Source organism: Lactuca virosa, chromosome 5 (assembly GCF_052849685.1).
Source record: "Lactuca virosa cultivar CGN04683 chromosome 5, Lactuca_virosa_CGN04683_v6, whole genome shotgun sequence".
Classification (NCBI taxonomy): domain Eukaryota; kingdom Viridiplantae; phylum Streptophyta; class Magnoliopsida; order Asterales; family Asteraceae; genus Lactuca; species Lactuca virosa.
In genome coordinates, this window is record NC_136430.1 from 8078371 (window position 1) to 8092649 (window position 14279).

Below are 14279 nucleotides of genomic sequence, written 5' to 3' on the forward strand. Positions count from 1 at the left end.
ACCACGACGTGGGCCTCCTGCCACGTCGTGTTGTCGCAGTTTTTATTGTCAGATTGTGAAAATTTGAATGACCACGTCGTGGTGTTTCTTCAGCTGCTTTTATCAATTCGTTGTATTCGCTTTCTTCTAGTAGTCTTTCTAACTCTTGTATATCAAGTTCAACATTAAAATCTCCTTCTTTTAGCACCATATATCCCTTGGTTTCTTTTTCTTTCCAACCTCCAAGCTCATTCTCTAGTAATTCTTCAAACACATCAACTTAGAAATCCATATCATCACTAATCCTTGAGTGTTGGATTGCTCTATTAACTCCAAAAGTGACAGCTTCCTCTCCAACTCGAAGAGTGAGTTTGGACTCTCTAATATCAGCCAAGGCTCGGGCGGTGCCCAACTTTCACTAATAAATCTTCACATATTCCTCTTGGAAAGGTCATTGTCATGTTCGTCAAATGAATGACCATAAAGACTGGTCTTGGTTCGGGAAGATCAAGCTTCTTGAAGAAAGAATATGGCATCAAATTAACACTTTCTCCCGAGTCAGCAAGAGCGTGGCTAGTGGCTAAATTTCCAAATTGACACGGAAGTGTTAAGCTTCCTGGATCACCCATCTTCTTAGGTAGCATATTTAACATTGCATCTGAGTAGGTTTCATTTAGTGCTACCTTAGACATCCCTTCCATCTTCTTTTGATTAGTTAAGAGGTCTTTGAGAAACTTAGCATATTTTGGCATTTGAGCCAAGGCTTCAACGAACGGAATATTGATTTCAAGGGACTTGATATGATCTAAGAACTTCACGTAGTCTTCAACTTTCTTTTCTTGTCTTGCTCTACTTGGAAAGGGCAGCGGTGGGCGGTATGGCTTAATAGGATCAACATTTTTCTTTTCGGTTTCCGGCCACGTTGTGGTATCACCACCACGTCGTGACGACTGTTCAGACTCTCTTCTTTGACTTTCTTCTTGTAACACTCTAAATTCTCAAATAAATTTTTCATTTTTAAAACCACACAAAACACAGTTTCACATTTCTCAAACCCAAGTTTATAAGTTGTTCAAAACACAAGACAATAAAAATGTTTGACAATATCCCAGAAGCCTCAAAACATAATTTATAGCTGGTGTGTACAAACATGCTGGCGCCTTCCCGAGATCCGGAGATGTACCTGAAACACATTTCACACAATACTGTAAGCACAAATCTTAGTGAGTTCCCCAAAATACCACACACAAATAATTAGCCTCTCATGGCTATATCTCGATAAAGATCCTGCGGTCATGTGTCTCGGTGAAGACCCTCCGGTCTCACAACTCAGTTGGACCCTCTTGACCTATCTCAATAGATGAACAGAATAATATACAACATAAATCACAAAAGACATAAAACATAATATCACATGTCCCAATATAAGCACATAAGACCCTCCGGTCGATAACACAAATAAGACCCTTCGGTCGCACAGTGATTACCACTCAGGTAAGCACAGTGAGACGACTCACCTTGTCGGTAAAGCAAGTATGTCTCGTACTCAACGGTCGGTCTAGACTCTGCTTGCATATATCATGATCATCTCTAATTAACAATTCATAACAACAAATCTAAAGATGTTAAGCTAACCCCCTTTACTAATTCTCGGAAAGGTTAAAAGACTATTTTACCCCTCCATGGCCTCCAAAGTCCACAATTTGACCAAACCCTAGAAGTGAACGGAAGTCAATGCCCAAGTCAACAGTCCATGTTGACCCAACTCGTCAAGTGCATCTATGCGACTCGTCGAGTTTCTCCTATTCTCAGAAAAATCGGGAAAAATCCAACTCAACTCGTTGAGTTGTCTCACCAACTCGTCGAGTTTGCACCGTGTCCAGGATAACAGGGGAAACCCTAACCAACTCGTCGAGTTGGCTAACCAACTATTCGAGTTCCTTCAGCCCAATCACTCATTCAGATGCTTTTAAGTTAGGCTAAGGCGCCAAACTCTAGATCTAGCCTTCTAAGGCTGAAATACCACGTAAAGCTGCAAGCTTTACGTCCATTCATGGTATTCAGGGCTAAGTTTGCCAAAACAAGCTCAACAAAAGGGTTTAAGGCATGGAAATTGGCTAAAGCTTGAGTATTTAGGCCTAAAGGGCCTAATAATTTCCAAATCTAAAGTCTTAGCTTCGTGGTGAGCTTAAAACCATTAATGACTCAAGAAATGCTATAAATATCCTTAAGCTCCCTAATGGAGAGATCTAGCAAACAAGTGGTCAAGGTAATGGCTTTTTACCTCCAAATGGTTGTAAACACTAAATGGATGTCAGATCCAGAGACTCCTTCTCGTTCCAAGCCTTTTACTCCTCAAGTTCCTTCAAAGAATGCACCAAAACACACACTCTTAGCCTCACTCTCTCTCACAGTGGAAGATAGCTTGATTAGTGTTTCTCTCAAGGTGATAAGGTGACGAGGGAGGCGGGGTAAAGGACTTAAGGTCCTTTAAATAGGGTGCAAACCCTGAAAATTAGGGTTTTCACGCTCAGCTCCTACTCGTCGAGTTGGGTCCTCCAACTCGCCGAGTTAAACCTAATATCCATGCGGCTATCTCAATCTCTACTCGACGAGTTGGGGCCTCCAACTCGTCGAGTTGCCATGTCAAAATGAATATAAAACAATTTAAATTTATACCCGGGATTCGGGATGTTACACTTCTTGATTATCGTGCTCAACATCCGGGTTGTTTCTGTTAATAGGAGTGAGATGGGTAACAATTTTCCCACTTCTAGTCGTGCTTGCTTGGATGTGAGCTCTCTTCGGTTTTTGTTCGGTGTTTCCTGGATGTCCGCCCGGTGTTTGTTCATTAAATTTCTTAGCTAGTTGCCCGAGTTGTTTTTCAATGTTGAGGATTGAAGCTTGTTGATTTCTTAGTAAAACTTACTGATCTTTCATTAAAGCTTGTTGTTCTCCAATTGTTGCTTTGGTTTCCTCGTGTCGTTTTTCATATGTCGTTGCAAAACGGGTTAGCATTGACTCGAAATTGGGTTTATTTTCAGAAGTTGGTTCCTCTCTTTGGTAAAATCCTCTTCCTTTTTTGTTCATACTTATCTTCCTTGGCTTTCTTGTACTCATCATAAGGTAACCACTTCTTCTTGGGCATTCTCCAATCCTTATCATATCGATCACCGCTCGAGTAGAAAGCTTGAACCTTTCGTTTTCCATTTCCATCAAGATCACGATCTTTGGTTAAATGCGGCCCATTACAATTTTCACACCCCACTCGTATAGCATGGATTGTTTGATCCATCTTAGTCATCCTCCTATCCATGTTATGCAACATTGCTAAGAGTGCAGACATGTCCTCCGAAGCTGAATTTACCGATCCCCTTGTGTCACACCCCCAAACCAAAGATGGCGGAAACGTCCGAGGGTGGAGGACTTCATGTATAGTATCATAACAACAATTGCAATAGTGATCAAAGTAAACACAACCAACATACATATAATTGAAAAAGTTACACCATAGTAAGTTTACATGTTTCCAAATCAATTACATTATGTTGACAAAAATGAAATGTTTGACGCCTTAACGTCCCATCCTCAAAAGCCCTTGTTTACCTGTTTATTTATTCCCTGAGAATAGAAGTAGTTTGAAAGAGTGTCAACAATTAAGTTGGTGAGTTCATAAGCTTTTGAATGTAGTGATGAAAACCTTTTCCTTTGTAAAAGTAATGTTTGTTCCAGAAAAATCCAATATTTTCCTTAGAGTGTGAATTGCAACCTTAAATCCAAAGACCAAAGTGTACAAGTAATTTCCATACTTATAGTAAAAAAATGCAAGTTTAAATTGACATAAACTCGTTTGATTTAATGAAATTCTCGTAATTCCTATGAGTTGTTAATACTTTATGTGAGTTATTATAACCATACTATGACCTAGATGGCCTGAAACGACGTTCTTCAGGCGTCGGAACTGTTATGACATTTGTCACCCGTAGACCTCGAGGTCCTACTGTAGCTAACATCAAGGTGTGGGGTGTCAATCCCAATATAGATCTATACACAACTATCACGCTCTCCCTCAAAGAGACTATGGTTACAATACAGGACTTATAGTGCATTACTTGAAAAGTAACATGAAGCGAATGTCTCACAATTTTGTCATTAACAGATTTACGTGAAGTGAATGAAAACCCTTTTTGTGTAAATGAAACCTCTAGCAATGAACTTGTTGTGTAGTGCATCATAAACTATACCTATTATAGTTTATCAAATGATAGTAGTAGTAGTGAACATAAACTATACTTACAATAGTTTATCAAAATGTTTGAATGCAATGGATATAAACTTTGTTTATTTTAAATAAATTACCATATTTGTGGAGGTAAAAATCCATTTGTTTTGTTGTTGTATGTCTATTTACCAAGGCAAAATGACATATAATATAACACATATATGCACATAATGATACACACCTTGCTCAACAAGTTACAAGGTGTAAGTGAAATAGATAACATTTTTCTAGTGTTAACATTTATATTCCTGTTCTTAGAAGATTTATAGAAAAATCATCAAAAGTCCAAATCAGAATCTGTAAATTCTGAGAGTTTGGAAAATGTGTCTAGTATGTTCATAAATTTTATTATGATTTTTAGTGGCTTCTCACTTGTGTGAAAAAGTCCATATTCACAGACTGGTCCGGATTTGTTCTTGAAATGATAGGCAGTTTTGTAAAAATCACCATAAATTGTAGAAAAATCGTATGGTGATGTGCAAGTAGTAATTTTAAAGGTATGAACGTGAACTATTTGCACCTAATACAGTTTTGAAAACTAAAATGTTTAAGTTGATCAAAATAGTACGTGAATGGAGTTAAACTTTTCTGATGAAAGCTGTTGGGTGAGTTTAGTTGTGTTCTTGGTGTTTTAACTTGTATTCCCCCCTTAAAACTTAAGAAAAACATGAAAAGATAGGGGTATGAACTCACCTTGAGTGATTTCAGAGGATGGATGATGAAGAAAGGAGGTGTTCAACTCAAGAACACTTAAAAGGTGCTTGAAGATTCGAAGATCTAACACACATATGATGATGTTTGTGTAAGATATCTATGATTTAAGTAGAAAGAAGGAGAAATAATCATGTGAGGAGTGATATTACTTACTAGGAGTAGATGAAGAGCTTGTGATCAGCCTTGGACTTTTCGAGATTAGAGAGAGATAGTGAGAGAGAATGAGTTTTTGCTTTTTGGTGAAGTGTGAGTGAAATGGGAGGAGAGATGAGGGTCTTACTATCCTCGTGTCAAGGCACTTGGCTGAAAAGAGTGGGAAAAAGGACAATGAAATGGCCAGGTATGGTGGAATAGTAACTGGGGATGGTCTTGGAGTGGGTATGGGAGGTGACTTGTGTCCTTGCCCAAAGGATAAGTCAACACTCCACTCCATATCTTACCCACTATATTTTTAGTCTTAGATATTGATTACCCTCAAAATGTGATTAGATTATGGAAATATGGGGTCTTATATGTCAAAATATAAGTTTGGGTGAAAATCCCTCGTTAAAATCACGAAAAACGGGCTCAAAACGCTAAAAATATTGAAAATTGGGTAAAAGTTGCGAATTTTCGAAGTTCAGGGTCGGAGGTTCGGACATAGCCACTAGAACCGAAATTAGATGGGAACCGAGAGTAGGGTTCGGTTGTATTGGAACCGAGAGATCTCGCAGGCGACTCATCAGAAGGGACCAAAGGTGTATTCTCGGACCGAAGGTGGCACTCTCGGACCGAAGGCGGAGTTTCGGTCTCTTAGTAGGTTCGGTTCAGGAAGGTGGTTTCGGTTCTCAAGAGGTTTCAGTTCCTTAAGGGAGGTTCGGTTCCTAAGAAGGTTCGGCTCCTTAAGAGAGGTTCGGTTCCTAAGAAGGTTCGGCTCCTTAAGAGAGGTTTGGTTCCTAAGAAGGTTCGGCTCCTTAAGAGGGTTCGGCTCCTTAAAGCTGTTTTTCGCGTAAACTTCCGTTTTCGAGCGATTTTCGACTAAATTAAGGGTCGGGATGCCCCGAGTGATTATAAGAAGTTGAGAGAGATTTTGGGAGAGATTTGGGATAGATTTGACATACTTAGAGAGATTTGGCATACTTAGAGAGATTTGGGAGAGATTTGACATACTTGGAGAGATTTGGCATACTTAGAGAGATTTGGGAGAGATTTCACATACTTGGAGAGATTTGGCATACTTAGAGAGATTTTGGAGAGATTTCACATACTTGGAGAGATTTGGCATACTTAAAGAGATTTGGGAGAGATTTCACATACTTGGAGAGATTTGGCATACTTAGAGAGATTGGGGAGAGATTTCACATACTTGGAGAGATTTGGCATACTTAGAGAGATTTGGGAGAGATTTCACATACTTGGAGATATTTGGCATACTTAGAGAGATTTGGCATACTTAGAGAGATTTGGGAGAGATTTCACATACTTGGAGAGATTTGGCATAATTAGAGAGATTTGGGAGAGATTTCGCATACTTGGAGAGATTTGGCATACTTAGAGAGATTTGGGAGAGATTTCACATACTTAGAGAGATTTGACATACTTAGAGAGATTTGGGAGAGATTTCACATACTTGGAGAGATTTGGGAGAGATTTCAGATAGGGAGAGCTAGAGTGAAAGAGATTGGGAGAGACTTCTTTTGTGACCTTTTTGAGTGTTTGGTTTGTAACACAAGGTCCGTAAACCCCGTTAAGCCATGTTTAAGAGTCTTACACACCCCCGTAGGGTATGTAATAGTGTTTTATCGCTTTGCTGCATCACTTACCCCGATTAGGGCTCAAGAATCCTACACATACGAACTTTCCAAGTGATGACTTCTTATTAAAATAGCGAATTGTACAATAATTACATAACGTAAACCCTAGTATACAAGAGTTAGTAGAGTTGACCGGTTTGACTTGTTGACTTTATTTGACTTTGACTTGACCAGAATTTGACGGTTGTCACATCATCCCCCCGTTAGAAGGAATTTCGTCCCGAAATTTAGCTTTTTGACTGGGACTTCAAGAATTTGGGAAGAGATGTGGATACTTTTGTTTCATCTTATCCTCGCGTTCCCAGGTGAATTCGGGTCCTCGTTTAGCGTTCCAGCGGACCTTCACAATGGGAATACGACTTTGGTTTGTTCTTTTGATCTCTTGATTCATGATTTCTACCGGTTCTTCCACGAAGTGGAGACTCTCGTTGATTTCAATTTCGTCGAGTGGTATCACGAGGGTCTCGTCGGATAGACATTTCTTTAAGTTCGATACGTGGAAGGTAGGATGTACGTTATTAAGTTCCTGTGGTAGGCGAATCTTGTAAGCTACCTGGCTAATCCTAGCGAGGATCTCGAATGGTCCGATGTATCTGGGGTTCAGCTTTCCACGTTTGCCGAAACGTATTAAACCCTTCCAGGGTGAGACCTTTAATAGCACGCGATCTCTAACCTGGAATTCCAAGGGCTTTCGTCTGTTTTCCGCGTAACTTTTCTGTCTGTCTCTAGAAGCTTTTAATCGTTCTCAGATTTGAACTATCTTCTCTCTAGTTTCCCTTATTATCTCCGAGCCAGTGAGGGTGCTATTAGGAACTTGTCCCTTAGCTAGTTGCGTGTCACCCACTTCAGCCCAGCACAGAGGTGACCTGCACTTGCGGCCAAAGAGGGCTTCAAATGGTGCAACCTTGATGCTAGTGTGATAACTGTTATTGTACGAGAATTCGACAAGTAGTAAATGGGTATCCCACGCTTTACCAAAGTCTATCACACACGCCCTAAGCATGTCTTCTAGCGTCTGAATGGTTCTCTCACTTTGCCCGTCGGTTTGTGGGTGATAGGTTGTACTCATGTCCAACCTAGTTCCCAAGGACTTCAGAAGTGATTGCCAGAATCGCGAGGTAAATCGACTATCCCTGTTTGAGATAATGGATTTTGGCACGTCATGCAGTCGTACAATCTCTTTGATGTACGTCCTAGTCAGTTTCTCCATCTTTTCGGTTTCTTTTATCGGCAGGAAGTGCGCTGATTTGGTCAATCTGTCTACGATTACCCATATGGTATCAAGCCCACCCATGGTCTTAGGTAGGTTGGTTATGAAGTCCATGGTTATCCGCTCCCACTTCCACTCAGGCATATCAGGCTGTTGTAGTAGTCCTGAGGGTTTCTGATATTCTACCTTGACCTTGGCGCAAGTCAAAAACTTGCCTACATAGGTAGCAATTTCGGCTTTCATGTTTGGCCACCAGTAAACCTTCTTGAGATCCAGATACATCTTATCTGAACTTGGGTGGATGGAGTATCGAGTCTTGTGTGCTTCGTTCATGATGACGTCTCGGAAACCACCGAACTTCGGTGTCCAGATTTGGTTCATGAGGTAACGTACTCCGTCGTCTTTGACTTCTAGGTTTTTATCCATTCCTCTCAATGCCTCACCCGTCACATTTTCCGGTTTCAAGGCCTCCAGCTGAGCCTCTTTGATTTGTGTGGACAGGTGTGAATGGATTGTCATTGTTAATGACTTTACTCGGCGCCCAGAGTATTCCTTTCGACTCAAGCCATCTGCTACTACGTTTGCCTTACCTGGGTGATAATGAATCTCACACTCGTAATCATTCAGTAGTTCTACCCATTGTCTTTGCCTCATGTTGAGCTCCTTTTGGTTGAGAATGTGCTGAAGGCTCTTGTGATCGGTAAAGACAGTACACTTTGTTCCGTAAAAGTAGTGCCTCCAGATCTTTAGGGCGAACACTACTGCTCCCAATTCGAGGTCATGCGTGGCGTAGTTGACCTCGTGCGTTTTCAATTGCCTCGATGCGTAGGCAATGACCTTTCCTTGCTGCATTAATACACACCCAAGCCCCTGGTTTGATGCGTCGCAGTAGACTACAAAGTCTTCGGTTCCTTCCGGCAGAGACAGGATCGGTGCGCTGCACAAGGTTTGTTTTAACGTTTGGAAGGCAGCTTCTTGTTTATCTTCCCATTTAAACATCACACCTTTTTGAGTCAAGGTGGTGAGCGGTTTAGCGACCTTGGAGAAGTTTTGGATGAATCTTTGGTAGTATCCAGCAAGCCCTAAGAATTGTCGGATTTCCGTCGGTGTTGACCAGTTTTCGATTGCCTTGATTTTGGAGGGGTCCACATGTATCCCTCTTTCACTGACCACATGACCAAGGAAATCCACTTCTCGGATCCAGAATTCGCACTTAGAGAATTTAGCATAAAGCTTCTCAGCTCTCAATGTCTCTAACACTTGTCACAGGTGTTGGCGGTGCTCTTCCTTGCTTCGTGAGTAGACCAAAATGTCGTCGATGAATACGATCACAAACTTGTCTAAGTAGGGTCGACACACTCGATTCATCAGGTCCATGAATACCGCAGGTGCGTTTGTTAACCCGAAGGGCATCACTACAAACTCGTAGTGCCCATAGCGAGTTCTGAAGACTGTCTTGGGGATATCTTCTTCTTGAACTCATAGTTGATGGTAAACCGACCTCATATCGATTTTTGAAAAGTAGCTTGCTCCTTGAAGTTGGTCGAATATGTCGTCGATTTGGGATAGAGGGTATCAGTTTTTGATGGTAAGCTTATTTTACTTGCGGTAGTCAATACACATGCGAAAAGATTCGTCCTTCTTCTTCACAAACAAGACTGGTGCTCCCCAAGGTGAAAAGCTCGGGCTGATGAACCCTTTGCTTAACAAACGTTGACTGGACAATTCTTGCATTTCTGCCGGCGCTAGGCGGTATGGAGCTTTGGCTACTGGGGTAGCTCCGGGGAGCAAGTCGATTCGGAATTCGACTTGCCGTGTGAGTGGTACGCCTGGAAGGTCTTCTGGGAATATGTCGGGGAAGTTGCACACCTCTGGAATGTCTTTGATATCCTTCATCTCTTCTTTCTTATCTACTACGTGGGCTAAGAAGGCGTGGTATTCCTTTCGGAGATACTTTTGAGCCTTGACGCAAAAGATGATTTGCCAGTTTGCACTGGGTTTATCACCGTAGATGAGAAGGGTTTCGCCACTTGGCAGATTGAGGCGAACGGCCCTTTCGTAACATAGAATGTCGGCACGATGAGAACTTAACCAATCCATACCGATGATTATGTCGAAACTTTTTATTGTTATCGGCATTAGGTCGATTTTAAATGAATCATTGTCTAGAGTGAGGGTACACCCTGAGTATATATCGCTAGTGGGCTCTGCCTTTCCGTTTGCCATTTCTATGACGTATGTGTCTTTTAGTAATTGGGGATCTTGTCTAAGTAATTGTTTGAATTGATGGCTCACAAAACTCCTCTCCACTCCACTATCGAAGAGTATGCATGCATATGAGTTATTGAGAAGAAACGTACCATTAACCACTGTTGGGTCCTTGACTGCTTCTCCATGTCCTATAGCCAGGACTCTCCCCACGCCACCAGCAGTAGGGGTTCGTGCCTTTGGGCAGTTTCTTTTGAAGTGCCCTATCTCCCCACAGCCGTAACAGGCTTGACTTGCCCCCGTATTGGCGACTTGAGTGATTGGTTGAGCTGGCGCCCTACAGAAGCGAGCGGTATGCCCCTTCTTGTTGCAATTGTTGCAGTACATTTCCCACAAGCACCAGTGTGGTGGAAATTACACTTATTACACTTGGGAAGGTTTCCAGCACATTGCCTCTGTGGTGTTGGAGTGGCAGGAGCAGTGGCAGCACGGACAACAACTGTCTGTTGGTTTTTGGCGGAGTCTGGTACCGACTGCTTCTTTTTGTTGTTCTAGAATTTTCTTTTATTGCCCCTCCCCTTAGCTTGATCATGGGTGGTAGTAACAGTACCATGGCTGGCCCTATGGTCGACAAGTTGTTGTGCCAATTCCTTGGCACTGTCAAAAGTAGTGGGTTTCGAGGCCAGCACACTATCTTGAATCTGGGATGATAGCACCCAGAGGTATCGTTCCACCTTCTTCTCTTCTGGAGTGACCATTGTTGGGCAGAGGAGTGCGAGGTCATTGAATTGGGTAGTATAAGTTTCAAGGACTGTGCCCGACATCTTGAGGTTCCAGAGTTCTTCTTCAAGTTTTTGCACTTCGCCCCTCGGGCAATACTCCTTTAGCATCAAAGCTTTCAAGTCCTCCCAGCTTATAGAGTTAGCCACTACAGGAGTAAGTGACTTAACTCGGCCATTCCCCCAAGTGAGAGCTTTACCGGTGAAAGTGAATGTCGCATACTTGACTTTGCTCGTTTCGGGACAAGCACAGATTTCGAAAACTGCTTCAGTCCTCTCGAACCATTGCATTAGTGTGACCACTCCCCCGCTTCGATTAAAAAAATTAGGTTTGCCATTCGTGAAGTCTTTGTAAGAACACTATTTTTTAAGCCCCGTACTATCCTCGTGGTTAGAGTGCGTAGCACCAGATCCAGAACCACCAGTACCATTTGTACCTATCTGCGACATTGCGGCCACCACGGCTGCTGTTACTGCAGCCTGAAACATCGCAGAATCAAACTGTGGAGGTGGCGGCGGAGGAGGTGGTGCTGTGCTGTGCTGCCGGAAGGTCTGGGTCTTTTCCTTGGTGGCATAGTTCTGTTAAAAGTTATAAAGATGAAAAATCGGTAAGTCTTCAATTGTAAGTCAGAGTTTTTTGAATTTGATTATTTGTTATATGTCCTGACTTAAAACATTCAGAAATGATTTATGAAGAAAGTTCATGCGCTCGAACTCCCCGAATTTAGAAGTGACCCAAATGTAATTCTGTAATCTTTGGTCATGCCTGGTTCTTTCCTATGATCACTCGATGCACACCAGTTATTTGTGATTATGGTCCAATAGGTCGTTGAACTTAATGAGTCTATCCTAAGCCCACAACCAAACAAGGAACAGGACCTAAGGCGGACTCACCATTTCTAAGTCGATTGTCTCACAATTACAATTAACCAAGAGGTGCACATTAAGAATATCAGAAACACCGAAAGCAAATTGTTTGTACTGTCATGTTATGAGATTTATCATAAACTCGCAATGAAATAAAATACGGGCCAATTTCATTGATATAATTTGATACATATTGTTTAGGAAAATTTGACCTTTATGCAGGTCTATATCAATGTAACGGAAAATTTTGGCACAACATAGCCCTTTGAGTAGTGTAATCACTTAATCGCAGGGTTAGCTTACATGCAAAAAGAGTAGCACCAACGATGATCAGTCCCTGGTGGTGCTTGGGACGAGGTCGATGCGCCCTGGAGTTCGGCCAATCGTCGCTCGGCTGCAATCACTCTTTCCTCGAGTGCCAAGTATTTTTCTTGATACTCCCTTGCTTCTGCTCGAGCGGCGAGAAGGTCCTTAATGAGTTGGTCCCTGAAGTAGGATTCTCTCTCTAGGTCTCTGGTGCGGGTAGTAGTAGCTTCTATATTGGCACCCAGCTCCCGAATTCTGTCCGTCGTCGCTCTACCGCGATCATCGATGCTAGTTATCTGTTGAGTCATGACTGGAAGCGTTCTGTCAGTCGGTCCCCCGTGGCTGAGGTCATAGTAACCTCGTTGATCGCCAAATGGTGATCGTTGTCGTTGTTGACGGCTCCATCGCTCGATCACTGTTTCCCAACGGGGTTCGGGCCCGTTGTAGCCAAAACGGTTCGCAGGCACCCTGGCGATGTAAGGAGGGTTGATGACTTCCTCCTCTGGTTCTTCTTCTTCTTCTTCAACCCCCATTTCTTCTTCCTCCTCGGGTTCCTCTTCTTCCTCAACCTCTTCGGGGTGTTCCTCAGGATCCTCCTCGATCATTTCCTCGGGTTCTGCCTCGAGCCATCCAGCGTTTCCCTCATTAGGGAATTAAGGGTCTCCAGGTAGATGGAATCCCGCCATGTTGTCTGTACGAGAATAGGGGTGTAAGAGATATGAAATGAATCTAGAATGTCAAGTTATAAATTTACAAAATACTCCTATAGTATTTTTAAATGTTACGTTTGGTTCTTAGTGCATTCATTATAGGGTGATGTTAGGTTGTCAGATTTGTTGTCCACTACGACTATCCCCCAATATATGCAAGTCACTTCTCGGACAGATATAGTTGATCAGGCTATATCCATCCCAGACTTGACCACATATCCTAAGGCATACTCGTAACGTACAACTCCTCCTCTTTTACCTTATGTTTTTCCTAGTTATGACACTATGCGAGCATGTATGCATGTAGTTATACTTTTAACAAGAAACCGTTTACTTTCCAAAAGTATAGTCATTTGAAAATGTTTAATCAGAGACTTTTAGTCCCAAATGTGTTTATAGTTTGTATATCTTATGTGGTGCGATATACTTAGTTCACTATAAACATTGCTCTGATACCAATCTGTCACACCCCCAAACCAAGGATGGCGGAAACATCCGGGGGTGGAGGACTTCATGTATAGTATCATAACAACAATTGCAATAGTGATCAAAGTAAACACAACCAACATACATATAATTGAAAAAGTTACACCATAGTAAGTTTACATGTTTCCAAATCAATTACATTATGTTGACAAAAATGAAATGTTTGACGCCTTAACGTCCCATCCTCAAAAGCTCTTGTTTACCTGTTTATTTATTCCCTGAGAATACAAGTAGTTTGAAAGAGTGTCAACAATTAAGTTGGTGAGTTCATAAGCTTTTGAATGTAGTGATGAAAACCTTTTCCTTTGTAAAAGTAATGTTTGTTCCAGAAAAATCCAATATTTTCCTTAGAGTGTGAATTGCATCCTTAAATCCAAAGACCAAAGTGTACAAGTAATTTCCATACTTATAGTAAAACAATGCAAGTTTAAATTGACATAAACTCGTTTGATTTAATGAAATTCTCGTAATTCCTATGAGTTGTTAATACTTTATATGACCTAGATGGCCTGAAACGACGTTCTTCGGGCGTCGGAACTGTTATAACATTTGTCACCCGTAGACCTCGAGGTCCTACTGTAGTTAACATCAAGGTGTGGGGTGTCAATCCCAATATAGATCTATACACAACTATCACGCTCTCCCTCAAAGAGACTCTGGTTACAATACAGGACTTATAGTGCATTACTTGAAAAGTAACATGAAGCGAATGTCTCACAATTTTGTCATTAACAGATTTACGTGAAGTGAATGAAAACCCTTTTTGTGTAAATGAAACCTCTAGCAATGAACTTGTTGTGTAGTGCATCAAAAACTATACCTATTATAGTTTATCAAATGATAGTAGTAGTAGTGAACATAAACTATACTTACAATAGTTTATCAAAATGTTTGAATGCAATGGATATAAACTTTGTTTAATTTAAATAAATTACCATATTTGTG